Here is a 12,468-nt window from a genome sequence, read left to right on the forward strand (position 1 = left end):
ACAACCACTATTCTGCTTCTGAATTATTTCACTTAACATCATTTCTTTAAGCTCCATCCAAGATGGGCTGAAAACAGTGAAATCACCATTTTTTAGTAGCTGAGTAGTATTCCATTGTGTTTATATACCGCAACTTGCTCAGCCACTCATCTGTTGTTGGACACCTGGGATGCTTCTAGGTTTTGGCTATTACAAATTGTGCTGCTATGAACATAGGTATACAATTTTTTAATATATATATAAATATATATAATTATTTTTATTAATGAGAGGGGTAGGAGGAGAGAGAAAGAACCAGATATCATTCTGGTATATGTGCTGCTGGGGATCACACTCAGGACCTCACACTTATGAGTCCAGCACCATATATACTGTGCAACCTCCTGGACCATGGTATACACAAATATTTTTGAATGGGTGTGTTGGGTTCCTTAGGATATATCCCCAGGAGAGGAATTGCAGGATCATAGGGTAGGTCCATTACTAGCCTCCTGAGAATTCTCCAAACTGCTCTCCACAGAGGTTGGGCCGATTTACATTCCCACTAGCAGGGCAGGAGGGTTCCTTTGACCCCACAGTCTCTCCAATATTTGCTGCTGCTACCTTTTCTGATGTATGATATTCTCACAGGGTGAAGTGGTCTCTCATTGTTGTCTTTATTTGCATTTCTCTGACAATCAAAGGCTTGAAGCATTTTTTCATGTGTTTCTTGGTCTTTTGGATCTCTTCTGTGGTGAATATTCTGTCCATGTCCTCTCCCCATTTTTGGATGGGGTCATGTATTTCCTTGTTGTTGAGTTTGGCAAGCTCTTCATATATGTTTATTATTAAACTCTTGTCTGATGTATTGCATGTAAAGATCCTCTCCCATTTTTTTAGGGGTCTCTTGGTTTGGTTTCTTTTGCTGTGCAGAAACTTTTTAATTTGATGTAGTGCCATGGGTTCATACTTCCCTTAGTCTTCTTTGTAATTGAATTTGTTTCATTGAAGATGTCTTTAAAATTTATGATTTCTGCCAATATTTTCCTCTTAGTATCTAATAGTTTCTGGTCTAATATCTAGGCCCTTGACCCACATAGAATTTACTTTTGTGTTTGGTGAAATAGAGTGGCTCAATTTCATCCTTCTGCATGTTCCAACCCATTTTTTCCAACACCATTTGTTGAAGAGATTCATCTTTCCCCATTTAATAGTCTGGACACCCTTGTCAAAGATTAGATGTCCATAGGTGTGGGGGCTTACTTCTAGGCTCTCAATTCTATTCCACTGGTCATTGTGTCTATTCATGTTCCAGTAACAAGCAGTTTTGATGACAATGGCCCTATAATACAATTTGAGATCTGGGATTGTGATGCTTCCATTTCTGTTCTTCTCAAGATTGTTTTGGCAATTCCTTTTTTTAATTAATTAATTAATTTAAGAAAGGAGACATTAACAAAATCATAGGATGGGGGGGTACAACTCAACACAATTCCCACCACCCAATCTCCATATCCCATCCCCTCCCCTGATAGCTTTCCCATTCTCTGTCCCTCTGGGAGCATGGACCCAGGGTCGTTGTGGGTTGCAGAAGGTGGGAGGTCTGGCTTCTGTAATTGCTTCCCCGCTGAACATGGACATTGACTGGTCAGTCCATACTCCCGGTCTGCCTCTTTCTTTCCCTAGTAGGGTGAGTCTCTGGGGAAGCCGAGCTCCAGGACGCATTGGTGGGGTCTTCAGTCCAGGGAAGCCTGGCTGGCATGCTGATGGCATCTGGAACCTAGTGACTGAAAAGAGAGTTAACATACAAAGCCAAACAAATTGTTGAAGAATCATGCACCCAAAGGTTGGAATAGTGGAGATGAAGTGTTGGGGGTTACTCACTGCAAACTCTAGTGTACTACTGCTTTCAGGTATCTATTTGCCCTAGTTTATGGATACATGTGAACATATGCTCTATCTCCTGGAACCTAGTCTATATCTAGGTTTTGGGACTTTGTTGGGAAGTGAACCACCTGGGATGGAGTTAGAGAATACTATGAAAGGAAAGGTCTCACCCAAGTGATGAAACTGAAGGTTTGCGTTCCACACCTGAAGTCTCTGGACACAGTCTGAAGTGAAGCATGCTGTGGTGGCACTTGCTATGTTGATTAGGTTGCAGTCAGCGGATGCAATATTATTTTATAAGAATTGGGAGAAGCATACGGGAAAGTGGGCCCTGCCCTAGGGTCCCAGGAGTGGGGAAGTTTAGGCTCTATAGTGGTAATGTGAGGTTTCTGCTGTCTTAGGGTTCATGACTTAAGCTGCATGACTTAGAATTTTGGCAATTCTAAGTCTTTTCTGTTTCCAGATAAACATTTGTAACATTTGTTCTATTCTCCTAAAAAATGTGTTTGGGATCTTGATAAGTATAGCATTAAATTTGTATATGGCTCTGGGTAGTATATTCATTTTAATGATGTTAATTCTTCCAACACATGAACACTTCTTTGTGTCTTTTTCTATTTCCTTGAGTAGGGATTCATAATTTTCAGTATACAAGTCCTTCACTTCTTTGGTTAGATATATTTCTATATATTTCATTGTTTTTGTTGTTGCTATAGTAAAAGGAATTGATTTCTGGATTTCATTTTCTTCTAACTTAATGTTTGCATAGAGGAATGCCACTGATTTTTGAACAAGCTTTATAGCATGACACCTTACTGTAATGCATTATAATTTCCAAAAGCTTCTTGCTGCATTCTTTGGGTTTTTTCTATGTATACTATCATGTCATCTTCAAATAGGGAGAGTTTGACTTCTTCTCTTCCAATATGTATCCCTGTAATTCCTTGCTCCTGCCTGATTGCTATGGCAAGAACTTCCAACACTATGTTGAATAATAGTAGTGATAGTGGGCAGTGCTGTTTAGTACCTGATATGAGGGGAAATGCTTCAAGTTTTTCACCATTGAGTATGATGTTGGCTGTAGGTTTGCTATATATAGACTCCACTATCTTCAGGAATTTTCCATCTATTCCCATTTTTGTGGTGTTTTGATCATAAAGTGATGCTGGATTTTGTCAAAGGCTTTCTCTGATCTATTGATATAATCATGTGGTTTTCTTGATCTTGCATTTATTGATGCGGTGGATCATGTTGATTGATTTATGTATACTAAACCAACCTTGCATCACTGGGATAAATCCCACTTGCTCATGATGAACAATCTTTTTATATACTGCTGTATTGGGTTGGCTAGGATTGTGTTCAATATTTTAGCATCTATGTTCATCAGAGATATTAGTCTTAGTTTTCTTTTTTGGTTATGTCTCTGTCTACTTTTGGTATCAGAGTGATGGTGGCTTCATAGAAGCTAGAAGGGATATTCCTGTTTCTTTCATCTTCTGGAAGACTTTTAAAAATAGAGTTATTAACTCTTCCTTTAAGGTTTTGTAGAATTCATTTGTAAAACCATCTGGTCCAGGACTTTTATTTTTGGGAAGGTTTGTGCTAACTATTTTAATTTCATTAGCTGTGATGGGGCTGTTCATATTATCTAATTCCTCTTTATTTAATTTTGGAAATTGATAGGTATCTAGGAAATCATTAATTTTTTCCAGGTTCTCAAGCTTGGGGGAATATAATTGTTCATAGAAGTTTCACATGCTATGTTGAATTTCTGTGATGCCTGTTGTGGTATCTCCTCTTTCATTTACAATCTGATTTATTTGGGTCTTCCCCCTTTTTTTGTTTCCTGAGTGTGGCTACAGGTTTGTCGATTTTGTTCACTCTTTCATAGAACCATCATTTACTTTTGTTGATCTTTTGTATGGTTTTCTTATTTTCAATGTTACTTATTTCTGTTCAAACTTTAGTTACTTCTGTCTCCTTCTGGTTGCTTTTGGGTTCCTTTGTTCTTCTAGGTCTTTAAGTTGTGCAATCAGGTTGTTTATTTGTGCTTTTTCTTATTCTAAGGAATTCCAAGCCTCCTGGAGGCAGAAAAATGCTAGGTCTCTGGAGACAGGGAGTAAGCTTTTTCTTGTTTCCTAATGTGTGCTTTTATTGCTATGAACTTCCCTCTCAGAACTGCCTTATCTGTGTCCCAAATATTTTGATAGCTTGTGTCTTCATTTTTATTGAATGTTTTAAACATTTTGATTTCTTCCTTTATTTCCTCTTTGACCCAGTAGTTGTTAAGTAGTGTACTGTTGAGCTTCCACACTTTTTAATGTTTTAAGGAATGCCAAGCCCCTGAAGGTAGAAAAATGCAAAGTCTCTGGAGACAGGAGTAAGCTAACAGGGAGGCAGAAAACTGAGGTCCTTTTCTCTCCCAAGCCCAACATCAGAAAGAGAGAATCTGACAGGGAAATTCATTTCCTCAGTTCCCCATTTTTCAGTAGGAAAAACCTCATCATACTCAACTTGATTTTCACAGTATTCCCAGCACATTGCGGTCTGAGAAGATGCATGGGATGATTTCCATGTTTTTGTATTTGCTAATGCTGTTTTTGTGGCCTAACATATGATTTATCCTTGAGAATAACCCATGTGGACTTGAGTAGAACATATATTCCAGTTTCTTGGATTGAATGACTCTGAAAATGTCTAATAGTTCTATTTTATCTATATCCTCATTTAGTTCCCTCGTATCTTCACTGATTTTCTCCCTGGATGATCTGTCAAGTTGAGAGAGTGGGGTGTTGAAGCCCCTACTAAGACTGTGTTGCTGTTAATATATTGCTGTAGCTCTTTCAGTAGATGTTTGATGTATTTACATGGCTTCTCATTGGGTGCATAGATGTTAATGATTGTTAAGTCCTTTTGATTGACTGATCCTCTAAGCATTAAGTAATGTCCATTCCTATTTTTTAAAATTTTATTTATTTTAAAGTCTATTGTGTCAAATATGAGAATAACTGTTCCTGCCCTTTTTATGGGCCATTGACTTGTATGATAGTTTTCAATCCTTTCACTCTGAGTCTGTGTTTGTCTTGTTGAGTTAGATGGGTATCCTGTAGACAGAGTATAGTTGGGTTGTGTTTTCTAATCCATCTTCCTACCCTATACTTTTTAATAGGTGAATCAGGCCATTGACATTTATGGATATCATAGATTGAATATATTTTAATGCCATTATTATAGTTTTTATAGTGCTCTTATATGTGGCATATATGTGGTGGTCTTACTGTTTATAGGAGAATTTTCATAAATTCAGGTCAGTCTTGGTAATAGTTAATTTTTCAACTGTTGCTTGTCTGAAAAATTTTTTATGCCTCCATCTAGTCTGAATGACAATCTAGCAGGATACAGTAGTCTTTGTTGAAAACCTTTCTCATTGAGCACTCGATAGATATCTTGCCAATCTCTTCTGGCCTGTAGTGTTTGTGTGGAGAAGTGTGCTGCTAATCTTATGGGTTTTCCTCTGTAGGTGACTTTTTGTTTTTCTCTTGCAGCCATCAGGATCCTTTCTTTATCTTTATTCCTTTCCATTATAAATATGATGTGTCTTTGTGACTAAGTCTGAGTTAATTCTCTTTGGGACTCTTTGGGCTTTTTGAACCTTTATGATTTAATCTGTCTATAATAGAGAAGTTCTCATCTATTATGTCCTGTAGAATGCTTTCTCCCCCTCCCTCTCTTTCTTCCTCTGGTAAGCAAATAATGCATATATTATTTCTTTTGAAGTTTTCCCATATGCCTATATTGTTGTTTTCACTATCTCTTAATCTCTTTTTGAGATCTCTTATTTATTTTTTAGTTGTCTCTATTTTGTCCTTGTTCTTGCAAATTCTGTTTTCAGCCTTATTTATTCTATTTTCTCTCCCCTCTACTATTTTGATACCCTGTTCTGATACTGTTTTAGCTTGTTCAGCTAGTGATGTTCTTAGCTCAGCTATTTCAGTTTTCAGCTCTCTAATAACCTTGAGATAATTAGTGTTTTCTTCCAGGGTCTCATTTGTTGTTTCTGCATTTCTGATGACAATTCTTTGAAAGAATTTTACAATTTTTTCAAACTCTTTACTCCTGTGACTATTTCCTTAACTAGCATTTAGATGATGACCTCATTATTCTGTGCTTAAACCTTTGGGTGTCTTTTAGCTGGACTTTTGTCCTCATTCATTTCTCCAATATTTCCTTTTGTTGGTTTAACCCTTCTATGTAATATGTTATGAGGTCCCTCTCTCAGTACTTTTCAAATTACTGATCACTATGGCCTGGATTGACCTGTGTCTAAGTAAGGTACTTAACAAGTTCACATTGTGGAAATTGACAGTTGTTTCAATATTATTTTAGTCCCTGAGTTGGAGCACAGTGGCTGTTAAAACCTCTTTTATTGTTTTTCTTCCTTGTAAGCTATGGGAGCCTGAGGCCTTTTAACTATAAGTAGGCTTAATCCCTCACTCCTGGCCAAGAGATAAATCAGGGTGGGGGAGAGATAGCACAGTGTTTATTCAAAGAGACTCTCATACCCCAAGGATCCAAATCTCTGGGCTCAATTTATCTTCTCTGCCAAGACAGGCAGTACTACTGGGCCCTGTGAGTTTCTAAACAAGTCTCGTTTATAGTCTGTAGGTTCTGAGGCAATTATTCACCATGTTCTCATCAGGAGAACAATGTGGAAAGGCTCCCACTATACAGCCCCACTGCTAGGCCACAGAGGTGTAGATCTTCTCCTGAGTTTCCTGGTCAGTTCTTTGTCCCCCGATGTTAGCACAGGGCCTCCCCCCAGCTTCTCCAGCCTCTGAGGGCAGTAGCAATGGAGACTCACAGTTGCATTTGGTGAGTCTTAGTCCTCCCTTCAGCAGTCTTTTTGTTGGTAAAACAGACTGGAAGTGGTGCCTTAACTGGTAAACTGCCAGACTGTTACCAGTCACTCAATCTCTTCCTAGGCTCCTCTCAGTCCTTGAGCCACACATGTTTGACTCACATTTGATTTGGTGGTTCCGGTAGTCATTCTAGTCCTGTCTTATTGCAGCCCCAGGTGATCTCCTTTGGTATTCTTAGTTGACTCAGGTGAGGAGAGGAGAGAAACACAACTACTGCTCCATATCCCCACCTCCAGAAGTCCATCCATTAATGTGCTTTTTAAGTAACAATTTAGTACTGTTAGAGTCTTGTAGATCGCAGAATTGATGGAAGGAACTGCTAGAATTGCAATTTTTTTTCATATTACACAAATGGTGTTTAGTTGTAGTGGAACTTAATGGAACTGGCATGGTAGATTCAGCACTTGCCAAGATTTAACACTAGATTGATGAAGACTGATTGTTAACATTTGCAAAAATAAAAATAAAAGTAAATAGTCAATATGCTATAGAACAAAGATCTACAGGTGACAAATGGCACATAAGAATAAGTATATAATCTCTTATAGGGGAAATTCTAATCAAAACTACAATAAGGTTATACCTTATTCATCTGAGGATAACTATTATTCAAAAGACAAAAAATATGTGATAAAGATTATAGGGAGAAAAGAGAATACTTGTATATTGTTGGAGGGAATGAACACTTGTGATGTGATTTTGGAAAACAGTATGAATATTCTTGAAAGAATTAAAAATGAGGGAGTCAGGTAGTAGCACAGTGGGTTAAGCACACATGGTGCAAAGTTTGAGCCCCTGGCTCCCCACCTGCATGGGAGTCACTTCACAGGCGGTGAAGCTGGTCTGCAGGTGTCTGTCGTTCTCTCCTGCTCTCTATCCTCCCCTCCTTTCTCCATTTCTCAATGTACTATCCAACAACTATGGCAACAATAATAACTACAACAACAATAAAAAAGAATTAAAAATGGACTTTTAAATGATTGGTTGCCTTACATCTGCATACACCTCTTCATTGTAGTGTTATTTGTGATAGCAAAAAGATGAAAACAATCTAAAAGATGAACAGATGATTTAATAAAGAAAATGTGATATATATATATATACATATGTGTATATACATTATATATACATATGGAAAACTACTCACCTATTTAAAAAAAAGGTGAAATCTTGCCATTTGCAACAACATAGACCTAGCAAGTATTGCAATTAGTGAAATAAGTCAGAAAAAGGTAAATAGTATGATCTCATCTGTGGTACACAGAGAAACAAAACAAACAAATGAACTAAATTAGACAAAAAATATCTTTGCACTTTCAGAAAAAATCAGTGGTTACTTGATACAGCAAATCCTAACAATGGGATTTTCAAAGTCAACTCAATTGCCAAATAATTATATTATAGCAATAACTATCTACTGCCTTCTTAACCCCTAAGACAACAGGAACCTCCTGCTTCCTTTATAAAGCCCGAATTTCCCCCAGTCCTGGAACCTCTAGGTTGGGGCTCACTTTCCAGCATGATTCTCTCAATTCATACCAACTGATACTGCATCTGATGATCCCAACCTATTCAATGCAATGAGTACCACCTCGGCATGCTTCACTTTGGACTGTGTCCAGAGACACATGTGTGGAATGTCAACACTTCAGCATCATTACTCAGGAGACCTTTCTTTTCTCATAGGACTCCTCAATTCCATTTAGGGTGTTCCACTTCTTAACAAAGCCTCAAAACCTAGATATAGACCAGGTCTCATGAAATGGGGCAGATTTACACATGTATCCATAAATTAGGGAAAATACACATACATTAAAGCAAAAGTGCACAATAGTTTGCAGCGAGTCAATAAATGAAGCAAGCAAGTAGAAAGACTGAAAAAAGACACCTTAAAGCACCTAATGAAATAGTTTCTACTTAGACCTAGATATCCTCCTCACCTACTTCTTATTACACTTCCCTCAGTCACTCCAAAGCTAATCTTATGAAAGTAAGGACTATAAAAACTGAATAAGGGCAAGAGACTGGCATACTTTAATGATGACTCTTTAGTCACTATCAGGCTACCCCATCAGCTGCGGCCCTAGTCAGGGAGTCCTGAGATTCCCAAACAGACATAATGGGCCTAGACCTTGAATAAGTCCTTTTCTCCATTGTTATTGGTCATCTCTATCAGGAACAACACAATAGACCCATTTGTGGGCCCCCATAGGACCTTGCCGTCAACTGAATCAAGAATGGTAGAGAATGTTCCATCCTCCGAAGGGGGGTTGGATAACATACTCTATCTACCACCTGAAGAAGATAGGTCCAGAAATTGGTGCAACTTGAAATGTACCTACTGATGACTACAGAGTGCTACTTCTGACCTATAGGGATATAGAGGTTACATAGGCTCCTATGGTGAATATGGGCCCCAGATCAAATTGATGGGGTTTACAGTCAACAATATTTATATAATTTTCATATATTTGGGAGCTACTGTCTTCCCTGATCTAGCTTTCTAGCCCTTTTTTCCAGCCATGATATCATCTCTCCAGACAATAACCTGGGTCCACCTGCATATCAGATATCAGGCTCAAGAAAAAACTAATAAAGTCACGGGCCCTTTAGAATATACCTAAAATAAAATTAAAAAAAGAATATACCTAAAATAGACCTACTAGCTATTTCCAAAATGGATACCCCCAAATCTTCATCTGCACTATTCCAGCCGTTAGGTTCATGATTAATCAACAATTTGTATGGCTTTATATGTTAACTCTCTTTCAGCCACCAGGTTCCAAATGCCACCATGATGCCAACTGGACTTCCCTGGACAAGATGACCCCACTAATGTGTTCTGGAGCCCCACCTCCCCAGAACCCCACCCCACTAGGGAAAATGAAAGACAGGCTGGGAATATGGATTGACCTGTCAACACCCATGTTCAGTGGGGAATCAATTACAGATGCTAGACCTTCCACCTTCTGCATCCCATAATGACCCTGGGTCCATACTTCCATGGTGTTAAAGAATAGGAAAGCTATCAGGGGATGGGATGGGATATGGAGCTCTGGTGGTGGGAATTGTACCCCTCTTATCCTATAGTCTGCAGACCTGCTTCACCGCCTATGAAGTGACTCCCCTGCAGGTGGGGAGCCAGCCACTCAAACCGGGATCCTTCTGCCGGTCCTTCTGCTTTGCGCCATGTGCACATATGCCACTGCACTACCGCCCCACTCCTCATTAAAACTTTTATAAATACATTAAAATTAAAAAATCAGTAATTTATTTGTGGATAGATACACAGGGCTGCAGGTATCTCTTTGTCTATTCCCCTATTTCCCCCTCCCCTCTCAGTTTCTCTCTGTCTTTATGCAATAATAAATACATATTTTAAAAGAGCTCATTATTTAAGAAGACCCAGCTGTGGGGTACAAATGAGTTTCATCCAAAAGCCCTTGAATTCCTTATGCTATTACTGATAAGTGAAGAAGAAGAGAGGATGGGTTAGTGGTGAACTTAATGTAATAGGTACTGATGTTATACACCAGTGTTGATATACACATGAAATGTACATAATGTCACAATGCAATCTTACTTCAGTAAAGATGATTAATAAGAAGTGAAGAAAATTTACTTGAACAGCATGTCTGTAGGTATCATGTGAGTAGGCGAAAATAAATAATAGCCCTTCATCAATGAGTCGCCCTCAGAGGTGTGAACAAAGGGTGAAAGCATGTATACAAATTGTTAAAGGTTCATATTTCTTTTGATTTAACTTCTAAGAGTTAGCAATATCTATTTAAAATAAATAGTAAATAATTTTCAAAATACACTATTTCTTATTTCCTTTTTGGCTTATAAACAAAAAAAGCAACATATTTTTCTTGTATTTTTCTCTTGGTTTATAAAAATAAAAAGAGTGAGTAAGAAATTGGTCAATTTACTAGTTGGGCAGGTTTACTGGGTAAATGGTGTGTATGTTTTTAACTTTGTGTGTTGGCAGTGACAACTGCCTCATGTTTTGTACTTGGTCTTTTCTTGTTTATCTCAGCTGTTCAAGACCCTTATAGAGCAGGCCCACCCAGAGTATTTATTAGAGAAGTGTCTCCTTCTGCTTGAAGAAATACCATTATCCACCTGAAAGGATGGTTCAAAAGATACTGTTGTATCACTGCTGAGGACAAACATGGATTCGAAGAAATAATTTCCTGTTATTTAGTTGTAAAAGTTTCTGGAAGAATATTAGAGGGGAATTCAGAGAAAAAGAAATCTTTCTACCACTGCTAAGTTCATTGAAACAACAAGCAAAATACTAGCTTCTTGGTAATATTTGAACTTTCTAAATGTCAGTCAGGTTGCTGTTTGGTTATGACTTTAAACTGTCAGGGCACCCCTGGATAAACATTACATCAGTCCATTGCTAAATTACCACCACAATTAAACATTAGAATGGTCTTTGTATAAGGCAGGGGTAGTGAGACTTGAAATAAGATGGAGAAAAAAAACAAACAATAAATGAATTGTCTAGGGAAAAATAGGGAATGCTATTTGTGAATTATTTATTGACATTATGAATGCTTTGTAAGGACGAAAACTGATGGCTGAGGATGGACAAATTAAGTAAAGTTGATAAACTATATAAATGTAAAATGTAAAACTATGACCAAACTTCTGAAGGTGTAGTGAAGAATTTATGGCATAATAGATAAACGATACTCATTAAAACTTTTTTAAAAATTTATTCCCTTTTGTTGCCCTTGTTGCTTTACTGTTGTAATTATTATTGTTGTCTGTCTTTGTTGTTGGATAGGACAGAGAGAAATGGAGAGAGGAGAGGAAGACAGAGAGGAGGAGAGAAAGATAGACACCTGCAGACCTGCTTCACCACCTATGAAGCGACTCCCCTGCAGGTGGGGAGCCGGGCACTCAAACCGGGATCCTTCTGCCGGTCCTTCTGCTTTGTGCCATGTGCGCATAAGCCACTGCACTACCGCCCCACTCCTCATTAAAACTTTTGTTTTTTTTTTTCTCACCAGGGTTATCTCTGAAGCTTTGTACCTGTTTAGTCACTCCTGGCAACCTTTCCTCTTTTTTTTCCTTTGGTTCTGTGATAGAGACAGAGAGATACAGAGGGGAACAGGAAGGGAAGAGAGATGGAAAGACACTTGCAACATTATTCCACTGCTAAAGATTTCCCTGCAGGTGGACCAGAAACTTTAGCCCAGGTCTTTGAGTATTGTAACTTGTGTGCTGTACTGGGTATTCCACTGTTTAGCCCCTGAAAATTGAATTTTAAAATTCAAGTACAGGTTAAAAAAATGACAAGGTTCATGACATTTTAGAGCTAATTTTACTTTGTGTGTTGAGCTCTGAAGGCGAGCTAACCTAAACACTTGAGTTACTAATTAAGTAGGGTTTTTGTGTGTGTGTGTGTGTGTGTGTGTGTGTGTGTGTGTATCTTCAGATTTTATACAACTGGTGATAGTGATTACTGAAGTAAATACAAATGGGAATTCTGGGTTATGGCACATTATGGGCACTAGGTAAGAACTGTTGATTTAATAGTAATTGATAAGATTTTAAGATAAGAGGGGGTACAATTCCATACAATTCCCACCAATAGAGTTCTGTACCCCATCCCCTCCATTGGAAGTTTCCCTATTCTTTATCCCTCTGGGAATATGGTTCCAGG

Source organism: Erinaceus europaeus, chromosome 1 (genome assembly GCF_950295315.1).
Source record: "Erinaceus europaeus chromosome 1, mEriEur2.1, whole genome shotgun sequence".
Taxonomy (NCBI): domain Eukaryota; kingdom Metazoa; phylum Chordata; class Mammalia; order Eulipotyphla; family Erinaceidae; genus Erinaceus; species Erinaceus europaeus.